The 10,781-nt window shown below is 40.4% G+C and overlaps 1 long non-coding RNA gene across 1 annotated transcript in view; it reads right to left on the reverse strand.

Moving 5' to 3' along the window:
* The window catches only part of LOC139756978 (uncharacterized), a 30,553-nt gene extending 20,806 nt beyond the window's left edge, over positions 1 to 9,747 (reverse strand). Inside the window, exon 1 of the long non-coding RNA XR_011714473.1 lies at positions 9,601 to 9,747. This is a non-coding gene — a long non-coding RNA (uncharacterized lncRNA). The remainder of the gene's footprint in view (positions 1 to 9,600) is intronic.
* Positions 9,748 to 10,781: the final 1,034 nt, after the last annotated feature.

Here is a 10,781-nt window from a genome sequence, read left to right on the forward strand (position 1 = left end):
AAAAGTGTGGGTAGCCAACGCTAAAGCTTATTCAGTATCCAAAATATGCTGGTAAATTAAGCTGGAGCTCAGCAAACGTCAAAAATTGCTAGTAAATGAAGTTAAGGCTAACTAGGCTGCATGAAATTGCTTCTGAATAATGCGGAGGATAAGTCTGGAGCCAAAAACCTGCCTTGTAAAACAGTTGGGAAATAAGTGATGGCCACGGAAATTCCTGTGATAATTCTGGCCAACACGCATGAATTTTGGATCAGTGGAGGACACGCAACCTATACTGACGGAATATTTGATAACGAAGAGATGCAGGAACTGCACCTCCTTTTTGGGGTGAGGTGTGGCCTTCACCGTTCTTCGCGCAGTTATGAATGTTCTTGATGAACTTATCTAATCACTAGTACCAAGTTTGGCAGTTGTCAGAGAAATCAAAGGTGACCTTAAGGTGTGTGTTATTGCGAATGGATGTGATACAATGCTCTGAAAATATGCGTCTTACTTGCCACTTCTTCAATGCTCCAGTAAAGATATTCCTCGCTACAGCTAGGCATTGGAAAATTACCAACATTCTTGTCATTATATCAATAGATTTCAAAACCATGTATGTCCAAATGTCATTGGATTTCAATAGCAATCAGGAGGTAAAGGTCAGTAAGCCAGAATCCATGATGTACGTGACAAAACAGACGAATTATGAAACCCAGCGATGGTATAGTTGCACACTGACTACACCCTCCACCCTGCACCATTAAGAGGAAGTTGTTGCTACAGGTATCCACAGCTTCAGTATAGCATTAATGGTGTTGACACTGTTATCAAACCGGGACCGTAGTGGTGCTGGGAAAGCCCGATGGCCATCATACTTTCCCAACCCTAACGCCTTCTGTAAGATAACTAAAACAACTTTTTCCTTTGGCAGGCCAAGAGGAGATACCGAAGGGTCTACTTTTTTACCCTGTCATTTATCAAGTGTCCGTTCTGTGCCTAATTTATCACTCTCACTCACTCACTCTCTCTCTCTCTCTTTCTCCCAACGTCTCCCTCTCTCTGTCTCTCTCTCTCTCCCTCTCTTCAGTCGGTCTGTACGTCATTTTTCAACGTAACCCAAAAACCAGAGGGGGTCGAACGGTACCGCAAACCGCACATGTGTCCGCCCCCTGTGACTCACACAGTGCTACCAACCACAGCAAAACCTGCATACTCAAATTCTAACATTTTCTTTATAGTACACCATTTCTTTTATTTCTCTTATGCGTATGTTGTTGATTCAACCCCATAAGATTTCTTTTGATATGATATTAGTCTTATCATACACAATACATTATACTGATATAACTCGTTTCTCCTTGCAGATCTGAATTCGACATGAGAACGCTGGCAATACTGCCCCTTACTGAGGCCCTCACCGGTAATGGAGGAAGGATGTGAACAACACGTCGACTTTAATTACGTTTTTTCCAATCTTAATATCTATTTTTCTCTCATGAAGTCTTGACCCGGGATGTCTGCTTCTGATACAACTAGCAATACTATATAATTTCAACGTAACATTCTGTAAACATTTTGATATACGATACAAATTAATTTTTTATCTTTAATATCAAGTTTCTTCGCTCTAATGTTGTTGTAGTTGTGGCAGAAGTGCTTACATTCCACTCGTGGGCTGAGGATCTGCTCACGTGAAGTCCTGTTGTCTCCAGGTGCAGTAAGTGAGTAGTGTATAGGTCGGTTGTCTTCCACAGTTCGCTCAAACGAGTCGAACATCCCGTTGTGTTGTGAAACTAACGCAATAGATGCTAAAGTTGTTATGATAATTGAGATTTAGTATATTGTGTATCCAATTCTTTATACGTGTATGCATTAATATCAATAATCCATATATATATATATATATATATATATATATATATATATATATATATATATATATATATATATATATATATATACAAAGGGGAGAAGGAAAATGGCGACCGTGTCATTACCTGTACGTCCACCATTGTTTCCACCTTCCTGTCCTGTGGCCAGAGAGAGAGAGAGAGAGAGAGAGAGAGAGAGAGAGAGAGAGAGAGAGAGAGAGAGAGAGAGAAAAGGTTCTCCATCGCGTCTGAAGCTAAGTAGATTTTTGAGCATAAACTACACTGGAGTCTCACGTCTTTCTTGCTCTTTTCTATCGTCATTAGCGTTATTTTCATCACCGTTTTTGATGTACCACAGATGATTAAAAAATGTATTATCAGAAGTACAGACGAACTAGCAACAATCATGGGGGACTGACGTGACACCAAACAGAAAATGGTGGACGGTATTTCATTCATCATTCTCTCCCAACCCCAGTCACCCTCCCCCCCGATATCCAGGTGACCCGTATCACCTTTTCCTCTCCCCTCCCACTCCCAACTCATGCTCCCTCACCAAGCCGCCTCCTCCCCCTCCCACACCGCCTTCCTCCCCCGGAGTAGCAAGGGCAGGAAGTCAATAATTAGACTCAGACTGAAGGTTTCAGCATCTGCTGGCTGGATTAATGACGCGAGATTTTCCTCTGGCCAACTGTCCACTGGAGGACGAAATTGAAAGCAGGAACGCAGGCAGAGGGAGGAGACGAAGGCGCTTCACTGACCTTACAGAAATGGAGACTCTCTCTCAAGGTTACTTCCTTGTTAATACTCGTGATGCATAATGACATTAAGTTCTGGGTGTAATTAACTTTAATAATGTAGTAATTACACAGGGCTCTTTGGAAGGGCTGTCGCAAGATTTGTGTTTGGCTGGCGGATGTGTGTGTGTGTGTGTGTGTGTGTGAGAGAGAGAGAGAGAGAGAGAGAGAGAGAGAGAGAGAGAACGTCGCGGGAGTTGTATGCCACCATGAACTACCATTGCTCCTCTGCCATCGATCCTCGCCCCCCCCCCCCGCCCCCCTTCCCCCGCCCTTGCTACCCATAAAAAAAGGATTACGGCCTCCATGACCTTATAGAGGTGACAGTTTACCAGATAATCCATGGCTGCTTTTCCCTCTCTGACGCGTCCGGCCTCCCACACGAGGCAGACTACCATAACGAACATTAGTACCTTCTTCATGGACATATATATATATATATATATATATATATATATATATATATATATATATATATATATATATATATAGAGAGAGAGAGAGAGAGAGAGAGAGAGAGAGAGAGAGAGAAATCTAATGATGTATGTCCAACATTTCTTCGCTGAAGAGAATTCGTGGCACAGTGAGTGTGGCTCGCTCATGGCCACATCTCCGCCCGGATCAGCAGTGTGTGTACATCCTGGAACAACCAAGGGGCCGCCAATCATCCTTACTAGCCATTGAGTAACCTGTCACCGGGACGCCAGGCAGAACCCCACTGCTGGGGACGTAGTCTGGCGAACCCATGAACGCCTGTCTTTCATGAGTGCACGCGATTAACAGCGACACAACTAAAAGACGCAGTTATTCCCTGCTGACAATGATTAGAGCCAAAACAAGATACAGTTACCGGGAATGACTGTAGACGTTATAAGGGGGATAACTGTAAACCTAACAAGGTATCCATAACAATTTTCAATGGAAAGTTCAAACTGCAAAAAGGGAAAAACTTGAGAAAAAAGATATTTTCTGAAATATATTGATAAACTGAATCTATTTCTTCTGATCCAACTAAGTGAACCTTGATAGAGGAAGCCATGCCTCTCCTCCAGTGAGGCTTCATTACTTCTAGTGTCAGGCGGGAGTCCGGCCTGACAGAGCATGTTAATCCCGTAACTTGGCCCGTTTGCCTCTAATGACCAGACACAGACTCACGTTAAACCGAGTATGTCGAGTGTGGTCATGGTGCGTGGAGGTCATATGGAGGGTCACGGTGAGAGCAGTGCCATGTGGAGGGTCACAGTGGAGGTCAAAGTGAGAGAAGTGATATGGATAAGGTCATAGTGAGAGTAGCGCTATGCTATGGGGAGAGTGGTGACTGGGAGGTGACATGCTTAGGTGTCAAGGTATGTGAGGGTTCATAGCACCAGACAGATGAAGCTGAGGGCCATCTAATGTCATGGTGGCTGGAAGGTCTTTGGTTGGAGGAAGGTTATGTGAAGGGTCATGTGTGTGTGTGTGTGTGTGTGTGTGTGTGTGTGTGTGTGTGTGTGTGTGTGTGTGTGATGGTAGGTGGGGGGAGATCCTGTTGTGTGAGGAACAGTAGCGTGTGAAGGCTTCTGGCGTGTGATCATGGTCTGTGGATGGTCATGGAATGTGGGGGTTCGTAGTGTGTGTTACTCTCCCGGGTAACGACAGCTTGTTAAGGGTAATTAAACCACAGCTCTGCCTGCTGACACGCCCTTAACAAGGTAGAGCGTTTGACTTGCACTTTCGTACCTCCATCTCGCTTAACAAAACAATAGCAAAGCTCTCAAATGAACATTGGGAGGCGTCTGGTACAAAAAATTGCCTACGAACGAAAAAATGAACGGTAAGAAATATATGATATTAGGAATGAGATATGATAACAATAATTGACTAAGAGAATGAACTATGATAGTAATTGAGTTCTCTCTGAGCATTGGTGAACACTGTGTGAAGGAGGTCAAGATACTTGAAAACTGATGGTGTGTGAAGGGTCGTTATATGGGATGTGTCTTGAGCCATGAATAACCATTGTGTGTGTGAGGGTTTGTTTTGTGTGGTAGTGATAGTGTGAGGAGGGACGTGGTGAAGGGTTGTGATGTGTAGAAGACATGATCTGTGAAGACTAGTCAGGTGCAAATAGTTATAGTATGGAGCTTGAAGGACGGTAGTATGTGGGGGCTCATGGCATGTGAGCTGGTGTGGGTGTGGAGGGTCATATGGGTGTGGGAATGTGCTATGTGGAGGTCACGGTCTGTGGAAACAATAGTATGTGAAGAGTTTTATTGTGTGTGAGTTATGGGATCGGAGGATCATGGTGTGTGAAGTATTTGGCCGAGTTGGATCATGGTGTATTTGCTATATTGAGGTCCATCTTTGAGGTTACTTTAGCCTCGTGCATGTTGCCACCTTCGTCTCGAACACCACAACTGTTAACTTGACATCTAGATACTTCAACTTAATACATACCTCACGACAGACGTACTTTACCCCACACTGAAAGGCAGTGGCGTCCTTTTGCCACCACAATCTTACTCTCTGTGACCTTCCTCCGGCAGGCGTCTTTCTGTGTCGATATCTGAAGATGTACCAAGAATACAGTAGTTTCAAGAAGTGCAATGCAACAGTCAAGGCTGACATATAATCCCAGCGCTGCGCTGCTCTGTGATATATTGGCCATACGTCTTCTAAGAATGGTATTGCAGGCAGTTTCTTCCTTGTGATTACATCTTTCCAACGTAACAATGATTTACTTCTTTATATCTAGACATTTTTCGTTTCCTGATCCACTTTATTTCTCAAGAATTCTCTTGGCATTTGACCTTTACAGTAGTGGTCGTATGTGCGTTTGTGACGTAGTTGTGTATATGGATGTGTGTGTTATGTATGTATATAAGTGCCGATGGCTTTCGTGCGAAGGAGCGCAATAGCGTATTCGTGTGGAGAGTTTCTGTGGTGCAAATATAATACTTCAATGATAACTATGATAATTATTACTAATATCATAATGATAATGATAATGATAATAATGATAATAATAATAATAATAATAATAATAATAATAATAATAATAATAATAATAATAATAATAATGATGATGATTATAATAATGATAATAATAATAAAAGTAATAATGATGATAATAACGATAATAATGATAATAGGGGATAGGGGATTAAGAGTACTTCCCACGTATTCCCTGCGTGTCGTAGAAGGCGACTAAAAGGGGAGGGAGCGGGGGGCTGGAAATCCTCCCCTCTCGGTTTTTTTTAATTTTCCAAAAGAAGGAACAGAGAATTGGGCCAGGTGAGGGTATTCCCTCAAAGGCCCAGTCCTCTGTTCTTAACGCTACCTCGCTAATGCGGGAAATGGCGAATAGTTTGAAAGAAAGAAGAAAGAAAGTAATAATAATGATAATAATAATAATAATAATGATAATGATAATAATAATAATAATAATAATAATAATAATAATAATAATAATAATAATGATATAATAATGATGATAATGATACTTGTGAGTAACAGGTTACTTGAGGTGCGTGTGTATGTGGTATTCGAGTGAAGGGATGTGTGTTACTACAAGTATAGATCTGTGGTGCATTCGTAAGAGAATCATGCGTATGAATGGGTTTATGTGTATCTTTCCAGGCGGTGTAATAGAGATGATTTTACCTACATCGGGAAAATGCTGGTGAGCCCATTTTGTTCCAGCTTCATCATCTCCCCAACACTGTTCTTTCGGTGTCGTCTGGCACCATTCCCTGGGCTATGCCCGCTGTGTGGCGCTGTCTCACAGTACAAAAACTGTGTCCTTCGTAATGTTCTACAGACCGTAAGCAAAGTCCACCATGCCTAGAATTCTGATTTACAACTCTTTACCTCTAGTCTGATCACGGCATTACGTTTCTTTTTTTTAATGATGTCACACATGACTATCTGCGTAAAATGGTACCCTTGTGTTAAATACAGCGCAGTGTCTTCTAAAGAAGGTCGTTCATACCATTGAATAGTAATCGTCCGAGGAACCATATGTCACTTTTAATACACACACACACACACACACACACACACACACACACACACACACACACACACACACACACACGCATACGCACACACACCACTCAGTAATCTTGACAACACCTCTTAACATTCCCCCACTAAGGAGGAGGAGAAGAAAAGAGAGAGAGAGAGAAAAAAAAAAGAACCTCAAGAATGGCTCTCCCTTCTCAATAGGTCTTTGAATCGTGGAGGTGTGTGGGTATTCTGCGGCCACAATGGCCGGTGATGTAGCATTCGGTTCGTTTCCACGATGATGTGTTAATTTCTTTGGTTGTGAAGACGCCGCTTTTGCCTAGCCACTCACATGACTCGACAAGGTGCTCAAGGAGGATGTGGAGGAGGAGGAGGGGGGAGGAGGAGGAGGTGTTGGAGGATATGGGGAAGAGAAGATGAGGGAGGAAGTGAAAGAGGAGGTTGAGGGTGTAGAGAAGGACCAAGGAAAGAGGTCTGTGGAGAGGGAAGTGTCTTGAGTGCTGAGTATGGGAACAAGATGAAGCGACTCCCGCAGGAGAGAGAGAGAGAGAGAGAGAGAGAGAGAGAGAGAGAGAGAGAGAGAGAGAGAGAGAGAGAGAGAGAGAGAGAGAGAGAGAGAGAGAGAGAGAGAGAGAAAACAATCAACTGGAAGAATCCTGTTTCCCCATTAACAGCAATACACCTGTGTATGTTCAGCCCATGGCAGTCTGGTGATGTTGCTAAGATGTTTCATACCAGTAAATGAGCTTCATGTCTGTCGAGACTCCTCCAGAATCTATGTTGTGTGTGTTTCCTTTTTTTACAGTTATTTGTTTATATTGGATAGTTCTGTCACATTGGAACACGCTTCATCTACTATACATACGTTTTTGTAACACTTTCACTAACGTATTATATTGCATTACATAAAACTATATATATTGCTTTTTTCGTATACTGCTATTTTTTTCTCTTATAGTGCATAATTTTGCCTTTGTTGAATATTAAAAGTTTGAAATATATGATGTTGTTTAATTGTTGATTAAGTACCCTTTGTCTTCATTCTTTAATGGGCCATTGTTCGTTTGTTCCTGACGCTACCTCGCGAAGATGCGAGAAGCAATTAGATATACGAAAAAAATTAGTATTCTGAAAATAGTTTTTTTTTTACTAATTGATGTAATTTTTCATTAATGGTGGACCACTCTAATTTCATTGATGCCTTATTATTATCACTGTAATTCATTTGTATCATTATTTCCTATTGATTCCTTCATCGATTCATTTCTGAATTAGCTCTCTAGTCTGCTCTCTCAATAAGTATGTATTCATCATTATAATGAGACAAAATTTGGAAAAAGAAAATGCTGTAATCTGATAGACAGACAATCTATGCATGATGTAAAACCTTGATTCCTTTCAGTCGGCCGGGATTCGAACCCGTCACAGCTTTTCCCATCCACGACCCGGGTCTCAAACCCGCCAGACCCCTCCAGTCCCCCCTCCTACATATTCCTGATATGGTGGGACATTTTCCTTTTATGATTAAGTTTGAAAAAATACGACTGAATCTTTTCCAATAAGATAAGCATTTTATGTGGGAGATCCATGTGAAGACTCCAGTCATCAAAATTCTACGTCTTTTTATATCCCTCGGGATCTTAAAGAAGCAGATGAATGAGGGTAAAAATTGGACTCGAATTTAATTCTTAGTTCTGCAAACACGACGGATTACACAACAGCAAGACGGTACGATATACGACGATGCGTCCCTTGGGGACGATGACCTTGCACTTTGACCTGACCTTTAAGGGTCAAGTCAAAGGTTACGTCAAACTGCGATACCCTAAAACCGTTCCATATTGCACAATGATCGTACATTTGTGCCCGGGGATCGTACTGTCGTGCTCAGGGATCGTACTGTCGTGCTCAGGGATCGTACTGTCGTGCACAGGGATCGTATCATCGAACTCAAGGATCGTACCACCTAAATTAGAGGGTCAATAATCATTTCCCCTACATTTCGTATATTAGTGCTAATGACACTTCTTAATATCATGGTAACTTCGCCTATTCTTGGTCTGGGAGTGTTGTAGTTGTTAAACAGAAAGCGATACTTGGTGTGAAGGTTGTGAGGTGCAACACAACATATATAAATTTTGGAATTATTAATGATGCCTCCATCTTCCCACGCCCATCTGGCGAGAGTACAGAGCTTAGCGAAAGTAGTAATTTGGCTTGAAAGTTTAAAAAAGCTCTGGACATTTATGATGAAAAAGGTGCCCCTTACAGCGAACAAAGGAGTAGTTCCTTGAAAAAGGAATTGGAAAAGTGGAAAAGTAGTCTTTCATATTCTGAGAGAGAGAGAGAGAGAGAGAGAGAGAGAGAGAGAGAGAGAGAGAGAGAGAGAGAGAGAGAGAGAGAGAGAGAGAGAGAGAGAGAGAGAGAGAGAGAGAGCTTATGTAGATTATGAGTTCTATCATTATTGTTGTTATTATTATTATTATCATCATTATTATTATTATTATTATCATTATTATTATTATTATTATTATTATTATTATCATTATTATTATTATTATTATTACTATTATCATTATCACTATTATTATTATTATCATTATCATCATCATTATTATTATTATTACCATTACTATAATTATCAATACTATGGCAGCACGAGACATAAGAAACGACCACAATGAATGGTTGACTTGAAGGACAAGAGGTGGGGTCCAGACCCGCCGGTAGGTAGATGGACTCCACCCATTGGTGGCGCCCCAGAGTGATATGAAACATAAGATTCTGACCAAGACCCGACACTTACCTCACGTACACCATGACCTATTAAGGTTTCCTCACCAGATTATCTTTCTAGAATAGTGGGTTCATGTATTAACATCTTGCCTAACCTGACAGCTTCCTTGTAGGCAAGATATTCAAGAATTACAAGATCGTAATCCTACCTCATCGAGAGACCGGAGGTTTCTTGCCTCTCAGAGAAGCCGATGTCGTCTGCTGCTTCACCGCCCTCTTACAATCGGTTCAGACTCCTCGAACACATGTTGTGTCCCCGCAGAGTCCTCCTGACACTAACTGATGGTGGCATGATTCGCTGCCAGGCACCCTAGCCACGCCTCCTGGGACGCCAGCCGGCCCTTCTTTGATACAGGAGAAGGATGGATGACGTTTGGTAATGAGCGATGATGCTTCGTGATGCTGGTGCAGTGTGGGAGTCGGAGTGCAGCTAATGTTACAGTAGGGTGGATGTTGTCTGTCATTGGTGGGCGTAGCTGGTGGCGATGCTTCGTTATTAAACTCCTGCCTTCTGCCTCCTTCTGTACGATGACATACAACGAAGGAGAGGATCTCATGACCCAGCCTAAAGCGGAAGGATCAAACAAACACAATGAGACCCATGGCAACACATGAGATTTCCAGGAATATAAACAAACACATGCGCACACATGCACACTGACAAACACACGCAATTGTGGATATATAAGAGTATTAATAATGATGGTCATGGCAATGATGATATCAACAAAAACAACAATAACGACAACAATAATGAAAGTGATAATAATAATAATAACAATAATGATAACAATAATAATGACAATAATAATAATAATGATGATAATAATAATAATAATAATGATAATAATAATAATAGAAATAATGATAATAATAATAATAATGGTAATAATAATAATGATAATAATAATGATAATAATGATAATAATAATAATGATAATAATAATAATAATAATAATGATAATAATAATAATAGAAATAATGATAATAATAATAATAATGGTAATAATAATAATGATAATAATAATGATAATAATGATAATAATAATAGTGATAATAATAATAATAATAATAATAATAATAATAATAATAATAATAATAATAATAATAATAATAATAATAATAATAATGATGATAATAATAATAATGATAATGATAAATAATAAGGATGATAATGATAATCATAATAATGATAATAACAACAATAATTAAGATAATGATAATTATGACATCTATTCTGTTTCTTCTATTCTTTCATTTCATTTATCATCTTGTTCCTCCCTTCAACTATTTCCTCTTTTCCTTAATACATTTCCTCACTCATCTCCCA

The sequence above is a fragment of the Panulirus ornatus genome, chromosome 24 (genome assembly GCF_036320965.1).
Source record: "Panulirus ornatus isolate Po-2019 chromosome 24, ASM3632096v1, whole genome shotgun sequence".
NCBI classification, from domain to species: Eukaryota; Metazoa; Arthropoda; class Malacostraca; order Decapoda; family Palinuridae; genus Panulirus; species Panulirus ornatus.